The 12425-nt window shown below is 48.7% G+C and overlaps 1 pseudogene; it reads right to left on the bottom strand.

Annotated features, from left to right (window-relative positions):
• Positions 1-10913: 10913 nt before the first annotated feature.
• LOC127187739 (40S ribosomal protein S13-like) lies at positions 10914-11399 on the bottom strand (annotated as a pseudogene).
• Positions 11400-12425: the final 1026 nt, after the last annotated feature.

Consider the following 12425-nt stretch of genomic DNA (forward strand, 5'->3'; position numbering starts at 1 on the left):
AGTCCCGCCCAACCTCGGCCGATGGGTGGTGTGCAGGTGCTTGGCGCCAGGGCCGCGGAGTGACCGCGCTCTACCGGGAGAGCAAAAGTGGGAGGGCAACGGAGCCCCGTGCCTGCTAGGCGGTTTCCTCTCTCGCTACGTCCTCACCACGTAGCTAGCAGGTCATTATTAATGTGAAAATGAAACCGTGAGGGATGAAGTTCAGCTCAGCTGTTAAGTAGCTGAGTCAGATTTTGAACCCAGGCCACATGGTTTTTGTTATGGGGGTATGTGAAGAAAAAAAGACCGAGAGGCCCGAATAGGTCAAATTGTGGGCCACAGGTAGGCGGACTGAAGCAGAGCCCTGACGATTACAGTCTCATTTCCCGCATCGCTACGGGACCGGAGGCAGCTAGGGGGGTTGAGGACCTTCCTAGAGGCGCGCATCCAGCCACCCTGCCTGCAGTTCTTCCTCTTCTTTTTTAGGGGTTTTGTTTGAAAGGGGATCTCAGGTAGCCCAGCTGTCCTAGAGCTCACTATAGAGAGGAGGATGACCTTGAACTCCCGACTCTTCTGCTTCCGCCTCCCAAATGCTGGAGTTGCCTGCCTGTGTTTTAGAGTTCTTGGAGACGGAGCCCAGGGTTTGTGCCTGCTGTGGAAGCTCTCTACCAACAGAGCCACGTCCCTACCGCTGCATCTTTTCACGCTTGCATTTAAGCATTCATTCATCCAGATGTTTATTAATCATCTATTATGCGGGAAAGCTGCTAGGTGCTGGAGATGGCGAAATTATCTAACATTCTAGTTAGACATAGAACAAGTAAACGAATATGGATATTAAGTAAATAATAAACCACTGAGTGGGCAGCAAGAACAATCAGAAAAGGCCTCCTCTGGCAGTCCCATTCCTACACAGACTTTGAGAAGGCAAAGGCCTTGAAGATGCATATACAGTAAAACCCGTGATGGGGCCACCTTTGATGGGACGCCCCTAAGGGGATGTGGAAATCAAGGGAGAGAAAGGTGAAGTAGCCAGCGGCTGGTCACACTGCTAAGCGCCAGCAAAGGAACAAGGAAGCTGGGGACCCTCACCTGGAACATTCCAGTCGTCACTGGTTGGTGCTTACTAAGCATCTCCGCTGTCTTCCCTCTTGAAGAGCGGTAGGCTCAGAATTACCAACCGGTGCAGAAGATGTATGCCAGACAAGGAGACTGCTACAACAGAACACAGAGGGAACCAGGTCTCTAGACAAACCGGGGAAGGAAGGTGACACACTGCATTAAGTTGTGCTCCCAGGGCTGGGTCCTTGCTGGGGCCCATGAGGTGTCTGTACTACTGTATTTAAGGAGGAGGCTTTGCCTCTGTACCAATGCTGTACTTGCTTGCTGAGGCATGTCCCCAGGTCTGAGTCCACAGGACCACGCCAGCCTCACTCTAGCCTTGACCTTACTATGCTGGACACAGACTGCACCTCCCTAGAGTGGCCCTGGCTCTTTTCAAGGCTACTGGAAGCTCACACTGTCTCCCTTTCTTCAGTGCCTTCTGTCTCTCCTATTGTTTCCCACGTCCACTTCAGTGTCGCTCCCTTCCTTAGGGAAGACTTCCTTGCTCTCTCCAAGCAGAACACTTCCACCTCAGCTGTAACTGGCTCTCAGCATGCTGAGTTTTCCAGCTACATGCTATCCAACTTGCCGTTGCTTTGCCTACCACAGGCCACAAATCTGTCTGTGTCCTGGCTGACTACTGCAAGCTACTACAAAGCACTGGGACTTACAGCAAGCCTTTGGCCCTTGAGGCTGACTCGCGTCAGAAACGAGTCTCTAGGTTTGAGTCTCAGTTTACCTTTTTGGGTGGCTCCTGCTGAGAGGTTTGTAAAGACAGCTGGGTATGGTGCACTCCTGTAATCCCAGCAGTAGGGAGGCTGAGGCAGGAGGATAAAGAGTTGGGGCTAGCTTGGGCTACATGGTTGAGACCCTGTCTCAAACAATAAAGAACATCTCAGAGGTTTGAAACACCTAGAATCTGCTTTCCCATCCTGAAAAGGGGGCTATAGCATCCTCCCCCATGCTTTGATGAATCCCTTTGACGATGAGAGGCTGAAGGGACACCGGGAAAGCTGGCGTTCAACAGCCCATGTAGAAATCCCAGCAATTTGTAAGAATAGTCTCCTTTTAAAGATGAGGAAAAAGACGCTGGGAGCTCGAGCAGCAGTTACCAGCATTTGCTGCTCTTGCTGAGGACCTGGGGTCCCATTCCCAGCACCCACAGAGCAGCTCACAACTGTTTTTCAGGCCGCCTAGGCACCAGACATGTACATACATGCACACAGAAACATTACAAGCCGGGCGTGGCGGCACACCCCTTATTTCCCAGCACTCGGGAGGCAAAGGCAGAAGGATCGCTGTGAGTTCGAGAGCAGCCTGGTCTACAGGGTGAGTTCCAGGACAGCCACGGCAACACAGAGAAACCCTGTCTCGAAAAACAAAACAAAACAAAATCTTTTTAAAAAGGTTTGATAGAAGTCCAGGCCAGTCGGCCAGGACTTCAGAAAGATCCTGTCTCAGAAAAATACAAGAAAAGGCAGGCGAGAAAACGGGGACTCAGAACCAGTGGGTGGAGTGATGGCTAAAACACAGCTCTTCATCCCCTATTTTCATAAAGCCTCTGCCACCAAACATATCTTGCAAGCAAAAGTGGTCATGCAAATTCCCACGAGAACGCAAAGGAAGAGCTTAACGCCGTGGGGCATGCTGGTTAGTGTAGTCCAGTAGTGTTATGCTGGGAGTTGTAGTACTCAGAGCGCACGTTCTTTCAGGGAGACTCCGCCCCATTCCTCGCGTCACAGCGAGTCACTAGAGAGGGATTCCTTCTGCTGCTCACCCACGTTCATTGCGCTTGAGCTCAGCTGATGGGCATGAGTAAATCCTGTTTATCGGATTGGTGGGAAGATTAAAGAGGTTAACTACCGAATTTAGAAGAGTGCTATCTGAGTATTAGTAATTTAATCCTCAATGACCCTAGCAAGGAAGCTTCGCAGTGCCAGCAAAGGAGCATTTACCGCCCTCATTTGTCAGATAAGAGAACTGAGGCTGGTAGCAGAGAGTTTTTCCTGGGTTACACATCGAGGAGTAAAATCAGGTTGTGTACTTAATTTTAAACTGTTTTTGTTGTTTTGTTTTGTATTTGTCTTTCGAGACAGGGTTTCTCTGTGTATTCCTGACTGTCCTGGACTCACTTTGTAGACCAGGCTGGCCTCGAACTCACAGTGATCTGACTGCCTCTGCCTCCCGAGTGCTGGGATTAAAGGCATGCGCCACCCCGCCCAGCTGTTTTTAAATTTTAAAAAGTTTAATTCTTTTATGTTTATGGGTGTTTGTTTTTTCTGCATGCATATCTGTGCACCACTTGCACCACTTGTGTGCTTATTAGTGTCTATGAAGGATAGGAGAGGGAATCAGATCCCCTAGAACTGGATTTAAAGATCGTTGTGAGCTGCCATGTAGGTGCTAGGACAGAACCTGGGTCTTCTGGAAGAGCAGCCAGGGGTCTGCACCACCAAACCGTCTCTCCAGTCCCTTACGTTTATTAATTTATGGTGTGTGTCCATGTACATGTGCAAGTGCACAAAAGATGCTCTCTGCAAGGCCTCAGCAAGCATCACTGGTCAGAGCCTCCTCCCCTCAACAGTTGTTATGGGGGGGGCAGTTATGAACTTTGTCAGTTTCAGGAAACGTCTTGTAAATTTTTAAATGCCGGAGCCTTTGTTTGTTTGTTTGGTTTGGTTTTTCGAGACAGGGTTTCTCGGTGTAGCAGAGCCCTGGCTGTCCTGGACTCACTTTGTAGACCGGGCTAGCCTCGAACTCACAGAGATCCATCTGCCTGTCTCTGCCTCCCAAGTGCTGGGATTAAAGGTGTAAACCACCACTACCCGGCAATGTCAGAGCCTTAAAAGTAGCATTTATTGCCTGGCATGGTGGCTCATACCTTTAATCCCAGCACTAGGGGGACAGAGTCAAGTGGATCTCTGTGAGTTCGAAGCCAGCCTGATCTACGAATAGAGTTCCAAAACAGCTAAGGCTACACAGACCCTGCCTTGAGAAACAAAACAAAACAAAACAAAAAAGAAAGAAAAAAACAAAAAAACAAACAAAAAGTTGCATTTATCAGCCAAGGATGGTGGCATACGCCTTTAATCTTATCACTCAGGGAGGCAAAAGGCAGATTGCTGTGAGTTCGCGGCCAGCCTGGTCTACAAATCGAGTCCAGGGCAGGCAAGGCTACACAGAGAAACCCTGTCTCAAAAAACCAGAAAAAAAAAAGTTGCATGTATCAGCCAGGCAGGCATGGTGGTGCACACCTTTAATCCCAGCACTTGGGAGGCAGAGGTAGGAGGATCTCTGCAAATTTGAGACTAGCCTGATCTGCAAAGTGAGTTTCAGGACAGACAGGGCTGCACACAGAGAAACCCTGTCTCAAAAAACAAACAACCAAGTAAAAGTTGCACAGGCCTTTAATCTCAGTATGGGGAGGAAGAGGCCAGTGGATCTCTGTGAGGCCAGCCTGGGCTACATAGAGAATTCCAGGACAGCCAGAACTGCCTGTTAGATCCTGTCTCCAGAGCAAAGGTGCCTTGAGCTCCCCAGTCCTACCAAGCCTCCCTCCAGAAGGGAATGCTTCAGTCTGGAGGGAATGGCTCCACAACACCCAGAACCACTTTAAAGCTGATGTTGAAGGCAGGTGTGGTGGCGCATACCTTTAATCCCAGCACTTGGGAGGCAGAGACAGGTGGATTGCTGTGAGTTTGAGGCCAGCCTGCTTCCAGGCAGGGATATGTAGAATGACTCTGTCTCATATAAACAAACAAACAACAAAAATTAATGTGGAGTGCTATTGAGGAAAAAGCCTGGTGTTAATTTCTGCCTTCCATGTGTACTCCTATACATGGACACACACACACATCCATGTGCACTTACATGCACTCATGCATGCATGAGCAAACACACACACACACACACACACACACACACACACACACAGAGAAAGAAAAGGGGCTGAGGATGTGGCAAGTTGGTAGACAGCTCTCCCAACATACATGAAGGCCACGCAAAGCAGGTGTGGTGGTGCCCACCTATGATCCCACCAATGGGGTCAGGAAGATTAAAGTGGCTACAGAGGGAGTTTGAGACCGGCCTGAGACATATGAAACCCCTGTCATGGGAAAGAGAGAGAGAGAGAGAGAGAAAGAGAGAGAGAGAGGGGAGAGAGAGAGAGAGAGAGAGAGAGAGAGAGAGAGAGAGAGAGAGAGAGAGAGAGGGGAGGGAGAGAGAGAGAGAGAGAGAGAAGAGAGGGGAGAGAGGGGAGGGAGAGAGAGAGAGAGAGAAAGTCAAACAACCCAACAGCAAACAAACGAACAACAACAAAAAGGAAGAGGTGGCCCATCCTCCTGGCAGCTAACCACCCATAACTCCAGTTCCAGGGGACCCAGTGCCACCTTCTGGCCTCCACAGGCCCCAGGCACTCACAGGGTACGCATATACACATTCGGGCAAAAACTCATTTTAAAAAATCTAAGAAATAGAAATAAACAGAGAAGGGCCACTACCAAGTTGGTTTAGCATATCCCTTACAAGAATAATAATAAACAAAATATGTTGTATTTAAAATGAGGGGCTAGAGAGGTGGCTCAGTGGTTAAGAGTGGTTCCTGCTCTTCCTGTTCTCTCAGAGGACCCAAGTTCAGTTCCCAGCACATCCACTCACCCATGTCAAGAGACTCAACCCTGTAACTCTAGCTCTAGGAAATTCAATTTTCTCATCTGGTCTCTGTGGGCACTGGCAAACAGATGGTGGAATATAGATGGTGGACACTCAACACACACAAAGATACATATATATATATATATATATATATATATATATATATATACATATATATATATATATATATATATATATTTTTTTTTTTTTTTGAGACAGGGTTTCTCTGTGTAACAGCCTTGGCTGTCTTAGAACTCACTTTGTAGACCAGGCTGGCCTCAAACTCAGAGAGCTCTGCCTACTTCTGAATCCCAAGTGCTGGGATTAGAGGTCTGTGCCATCATTCCTGGCATAAATATTTTTTAGTAAAAGGAAAACCGGCCTCAGAGGTTAAGAGCACTGGCTGTTCTTCCAAAGGTCCTGAGTTCAATTCCCAGCAACCACATGTTGGCTCACAATCATCTATAATAAGGTCTGATGCCCTCTTCTGGTGTGCAGATATACATGCAGGCAGAATACTATGTACACAATAAATAAAACAATCTTTAAAAAAAAAGGGAAAAATAGGTTTGGTATATGTCACATGCTTTAATATTAATGCTCAGGAAGCCAAGGCAGGCTAATCTGGTCTACACAGCAAGCTCCAGGCCAGTCTGGAGCTACATAGTGAGGCCTTGTCGAAGAAGAGGAAGAGGAGGAGGAGGAGGGGCTGGGCGTGGTGGCGCATGCCTGTAATCCCAGCACTTGAGAGGCAGAGACAGGTGGATCACAATGAGTTCGAGGCTAGCCTGGTCTACAAGGTGAGTCCAGGACAGCCAAGGCTACACAGAGAAACCCTGTCTTGAAAAGCAAAACAACCCACCACCACCACCGCCAACAACAACAAAAAAACAAAAAACAATTGGGACTTCTGGTGTGTCAGTAATAAATTTTACCTATACCTCTCCAAAAAAAAAAAAAAAAAAGTGATAACAGCTTATGTTGCTAGCCAAACCTCACACCTCAGCTTCTGAATACACACTCCAGAGAGGAAAGCACATGGTCTCTTTACAGGAAGACCACAGACACTCAGGAGATGAAACAGGACCCTGCCAGGGCCTTGTGGCTGACAGCATTTGTGACAGTTCCTTAATGGCCTCAGAGTGTACCTAGGAGACATTTTAGTAAGTGATGTCATTGCTCTACAGCCCTGTAGGGGCGGGAGGGGGTGAGGAGGGGGTGGGTGATGGAGCCATTCACCCACTCTCTACAGATGAGCATTTTGGACTTGCCCTAGTCATTTCCCGGTGCTAAGATTGAGTCCTGGCTCAGCACTGGGGCTTCTTGGTACACAGTGTTTTGTTTTGCGCAGTGTCTGGATTTTATTTGTGTTATTTTTGTGGTTGGGGGACAGGAAACTGCAATCAGGGAGTCTAAAGCTGCGGTTTTAGACCAGGGGAGGGCATTTGCCTCATGTGTATTGGCCCAAGGTTCACTTTCCATTATTATTGAGAAAAAGAGGGAAGAAGAAAGAAGGGAAAGAGAAGCCCGGTGGTAGTGCCGGTGGCAGCAGCTCATACCAGTAATCCCAGCACTCAGGGAGGCAAAGGCAGAGGGATCTCTGAGTTCTAGGCCAGCCTGGTCTACAGAGTGAGTTCCAGGACAGCCATGGCTACACAGAGAGACTCTGTCATGAAAAAAAAGGGGAGGTGGTTGGGGAGAGAAAAAAGGGAGGGAGAGAGAGATAGAGATATGAATGAATGAACAAATGAATGAATGAATGCTGGGTGGTGGTGGTGCAGCGGGAGCTGCAGCAATGGTGCACGCCTTTAATCCCAGCACTTGGGAAGCAGAGGCAGGCAGATCTCTGAGTTCGAGAGGCCAGCCTGGTCTACATAGTGAATTCCAGGACAGCCAATGCTACATAGAGAGACCCTGTCTCAAAACAAAACAAACAAACAAACAAACAAAAAAACAAAAAACAAAAAAAAGAAAGAAAAAAGGAAAGAAGGAAGGAAGGAAGGAATAAGGTAAGGCTGCTCAGTGGCTAAGAGCACTGGAGGATCCAGATTCACTTCCCAGCGCCCAAATGGCAACTCACAATCATCTGTAACTCCAGTTCCAGGGGATCCAATGATCTCTTAATGCCTCTGCAGGCACCAGGTATGCATATGGTACACAGACGTACGTGTAGGCAGAACACTCAATACACAGAAAACAAAACTGCAAAAAGGAAGGAAGAAAGGAAAGGCAGGCAGGCAGGCAGGGGCAGGCAGGCTTGGTGTCTGAGGTGCAGGGTGGGGACAGTGACCTTGCAGCACTTTGAGAAAGAGGATTAAAAAGAAAGCAGGCTGGTTGTGGTTACCTTTTCCGTTAAGTATGCTAAAGAGACAGAAGTGAGGCCAACCTGGTCTACCCCTGGGCTGGCAAGGTAGCTCGGCAGGTAAAAGTGCTCGCCACGTAAGCCTGGCGCCTGGAACCTGAAGTCTAACCCGAACCTCTGGTGGAAAGGAGAGGACCAGCTCCCTTAAGTCATCGGGAAGTGACTGCGACCTGAGGCACAAGTCTGTAAACAGCAGAGCTAGGACTTGAAGCCCCCTCCTCTCTTCCCTCTCTCTTCCCCCTCTCTTCTTGCTGTGTAGCTCAGACTCATCTGGTGGAAAGGAGAGAACCAGCTCCCTTAAGTCATTGGGAAGTGACTGCGACCTGAGGCACAAGTCTGTAAACAGCAGAGCTAGGACTTGAAGCCCCTCCTCTCTTCCCTCTCTCTTCCCCCTCTCTTCTTGCTGTGTAGCTCAGACTCATCTCTCCCCTCCCCTCCCCTCCCCTCTCCTCTCCCCTCCCCTCCCCTCTCCTCTCCCCTTCTGTATCTCTGTCTCTTTCACCTTGCTCTATAGCCCAAGCTGGTCTTAAAATCATGGCAGAATGCATGAGTCACGCCCAGCAAACCCTAAACTCAATTTCCTGGCCTCACTCCAGCCTTTCTCCCTCCCACTTTCATGTCACCCAGGCTGCAGCTGGGGCACTTTTCTGCTGTCTGCTGTGCTTCCGGGATATGATCAGGTTGACCAATACACAGGATGTAGCAGGTTCACAGCTGTAACCCCCAACACTCAGGAGCCTGCCGAGGCAGGAGGATGGCAGGGAACCTGAGGCCAACCTTGCCTCCTGCAGAGTGAGTCCCAGTCCAGCTTGGGTTGGGTAGCTACAAAGCAAGACTTTCTCATCACCTCCCCTGCCCCCCAAAAGCATTAAGCATTGGCACACCACTCCTCCGGCACTGTCTTCCGGGAGAATGGGAAGTAGTCACGAGGAATGCAAACACTTGGTAAATTCAGAGACCAACACATCTATTTCTGGAACTCTAAAATTTGTATTTTACACTGGAGCATCTGGGAAATCAGGCCATCTCTTAGGGCCTGGGACATGACATCTCAGATTCAGAGAGACACATCAGGGGAAATGCAAATTCAAGTGCCTATCAGATGGGCAGAGAGCATAGGACCCTGAGCTGGCAGGGGTATGGGGAGACAGGCAGCTGAGATGACACAGTGCAGCCTAGAGGAAGACTTTTTGCTGAGAGTGACTAAAGTGGAAAGCACGAACAGTCTTGACTTTGCCTGAGACCTGACCTTGCATTGCCAACCCACTCAGGAGCCAAGCCAAGGTCCTTTGCGACACAGGAAGATAGTCTGTGGTCCCTGAGCCTAAAAGACTGTCTCCCCCATTGACCAATGGGCCCAAAGAATGAAGGTGGGATCTGGCAAAATGGTTCCGTTCAGAAAGTGCTTGCTGTGTGTACACGAGGACCCAAGGGAGGATGACCCCCAGCACCTATGCACAAAGCCAGCATGCCTGTAATTCCAGCTGACAGCCCTGGGTCCCCAGCCGTCTGCCATGTTCAATGAGAGATCCTGTGTCAAAAAATAAGGTAGACAGAAAGGAAGACACCTGACATTGACCTCCGGTGTGTACACACACACATACACACACACACACAACTATAAATACAGACTACAGTGTGGTGGCACATCCCATAATTCCCAGCATTTGAGAGGTAGATAAATAAGGATGGTTGTGAATTCAAGGCCAGCTGCGACTACAAAGAGTCTCAAAAACAAGATTGGTCTATCCCTGCCCCACATACATTTATGTTTTTCACACTTTATTTTTATATGTGTATGTATGCACCATGTACAAGCAGTGCCCGTGGAGGTCAGAAGAGGGTGTCGGATACCCCAGGACTGGAGTTAGAGGACCGTGAGCCATCACACGGTGCTGGGAATCAAAGTTCATCTGGAAGAGCAGCTCGTGCTTTTAACTGCTGAGTCATCTCCCCAGCCTTCAAGATCGGTCCATTCTAAAACTGGAATATTACACAGCTCTAAAAAGAAGTAAGAAATCTTTCTGATCACCAACTATGCTCATACACCAGGCTTCAGAGTCTTGTCAAAGTGACCAGAGGAGCAAAGTTTGGTCTCCACACCCCACACTGAGCATGTGTGCCTTGAGAAACTGGGGGGGCCTTGGGAAACTCAAATCTCAGACTGCACCAGGGCTCAAAGCCTTTTCTGCAGAGCGTCACAGTAGCTGAAGTGTCACAGGCCATCTGGTCTCTGTTGCAAGCACTCACTTGAAGCTGAGAGGGTGTGGAAATGAACAGCATGAACGGGCGACAGCTGCATTCGGCAATGACTTGTGCACACTCTTGTGTTGTGAAACACGCCCTCTCCTTGCCTGCTGTCATTTGGAGAAGGCTCTTGGAGCCTTGGAAAAGCAGGTGGGATGGATGGGGCCCTTGGCTGCCGTCAGCTGACCCTGCTAGTTAAGGGAGGCCTGGGAGGTTTGGGTTTCATCCAGGGCGGTGGGAGTTAGAGGCACATGCCTAGACCCCCTCAAAAGAGGTGGGCACAGATGCAGGACCTAGGTCTGCTCCAAAACCCATACTTGCCCTGCACGTCACTGAGCTGGCTCTACCACTAGATGGCAGTATAACCCACCTAAACCCAGGCTTCTCCACCCACCACCTAGGCTCTGCTCTACAACTGAGCTTATTTCCAGCCCTTTTTACTTTTGAGTCGCTTGATAAATTACCACTAAGTCTGGCCTTGAACTCCCTCTGTCTAGAACCTGAAACCCAGAATAGCTGGAGGCACAGGCTCACACCAGGCCTAATCTCATTTATTTATTTATTTAATTTTATTCAAAGTGATTTTATTGCTGTGCACACAAGAGAATTTATGCCACTAGAGCAGACGCTGTGGACGACTCGTATTTCCAATTGGGTGGGAGCACCCGCTTAGTCTTATAGTAATGAGCCAACCGATGAATTCTGCTATCAGAATCAGGCAGAATTTAGTATCCTTATCCTTTCTGTTCCTCTCAAGGTGCTTGCAGACAGCAACGGCTTTCTTAATCAAGTGGTAGAGGTCCTCCGGGAGATCAGGGGCAAGGCCTTTGAACTTCAGGATTCTCAGGATTTTATTACCGGTCACAAAACGGACCTGTGCCACACCATGTGAGTCCCTCAGGATCACACGTATCTGGGAGGGGGTCAGCCCTTTCTTGGCTAGTTTGTAAATTTGTTCCTTCACATCTTCAGACGTCAACTTCAGCCACGTGGGGACACTACGTCCGTAGGGCAGCGCCGACTGGGACAGGCCCTTCCCAAGAGTGTGCATGTGACCCACGATGGCGGAGGTCTGGCAGCAAAGAGCCCTAATCTCATTTATTATCTTTAGTTTTCCGATGAATAGTAGCAACCCCCTGCCTTCAGTGGTTGTGGTTGAAATGGTCAGTGGTTGGCAACTTTTAGGAAAATGAAGTGATGGGTCACATTTAACCAATAGATGGTAGATGTGGCTCAGCAGTTAAAAATCACTCAACAAAGAAGTCATTAGGATCAGAACTGACATGCAGCTCCCATTAACAAGCTGAGTGTCTCATGTACGCCTATAACCCCAGATCGGAGACGGGGTGGGGGATGACACGGGATGGGGCACAGATGGGGGTAATGACAGAGTCCTTGGGGTCTGCTGGGATACAGCCTAGCCGAGAACAGCAGGCCCAGGTTCAGGAAAATACCCTCCCTCAAAGGACTAGGAAGACACTTAACACCCTCTCCAGGCCTATAGGTGCATCCTCACAGGTGTGTGCATACACCCACATAGGCACATATGTATTTTAAGTGTTGTTTTTCAGATTATTGTCAACAGGCCCTCCTTTCTCCTTTGTTAATACTGCAGAAATTAGCCTTGGGTTTTGTTTGTTCGTTTGTTTTGGTTTTGAGACAGGGTTTCTCTGTGAAGCCTTGACTGTCCTGGACTCACTTTGTAGACCAGGCTGGCCTTGAACTCACAGTGATATGCCTGCCTCTGCCTCCCCAAGTGCTGGGATTAAAGGCGTGCGCCACCACGTCTGGTTTAGTCTAGAGTTTTTTGTTGTCATTGTTTTGTTTTAATAAAGTTAGGTTCTGCTGGGCATGGTGGCACACACTCAGAGAGGCAGAAGCAGGCAGATCTCTGTGAGTTTGAGGCCAGTCTGGTCTACAAAATGAGTTCAGGACAGCCAAGGCTACACAGAGAAACCTTGTCTCAAAACAATAACAACACAAAACAAAGATTCAAAAATAAAGACAGATTCTTATATAGGCCAGTGTAGGCTCAATTTTCGTAAACAATATGTTTTATTAACGACTTAGTGACTGAGTA

Source organism: Acomys russatus, chromosome 4 (assembly GCF_903995435.1).
Source record: "Acomys russatus chromosome 4, mAcoRus1.1, whole genome shotgun sequence".
In the NCBI taxonomy this organism is placed as follows: Eukaryota; Metazoa; Chordata; class Mammalia; order Rodentia; family Muridae; genus Acomys; species Acomys russatus.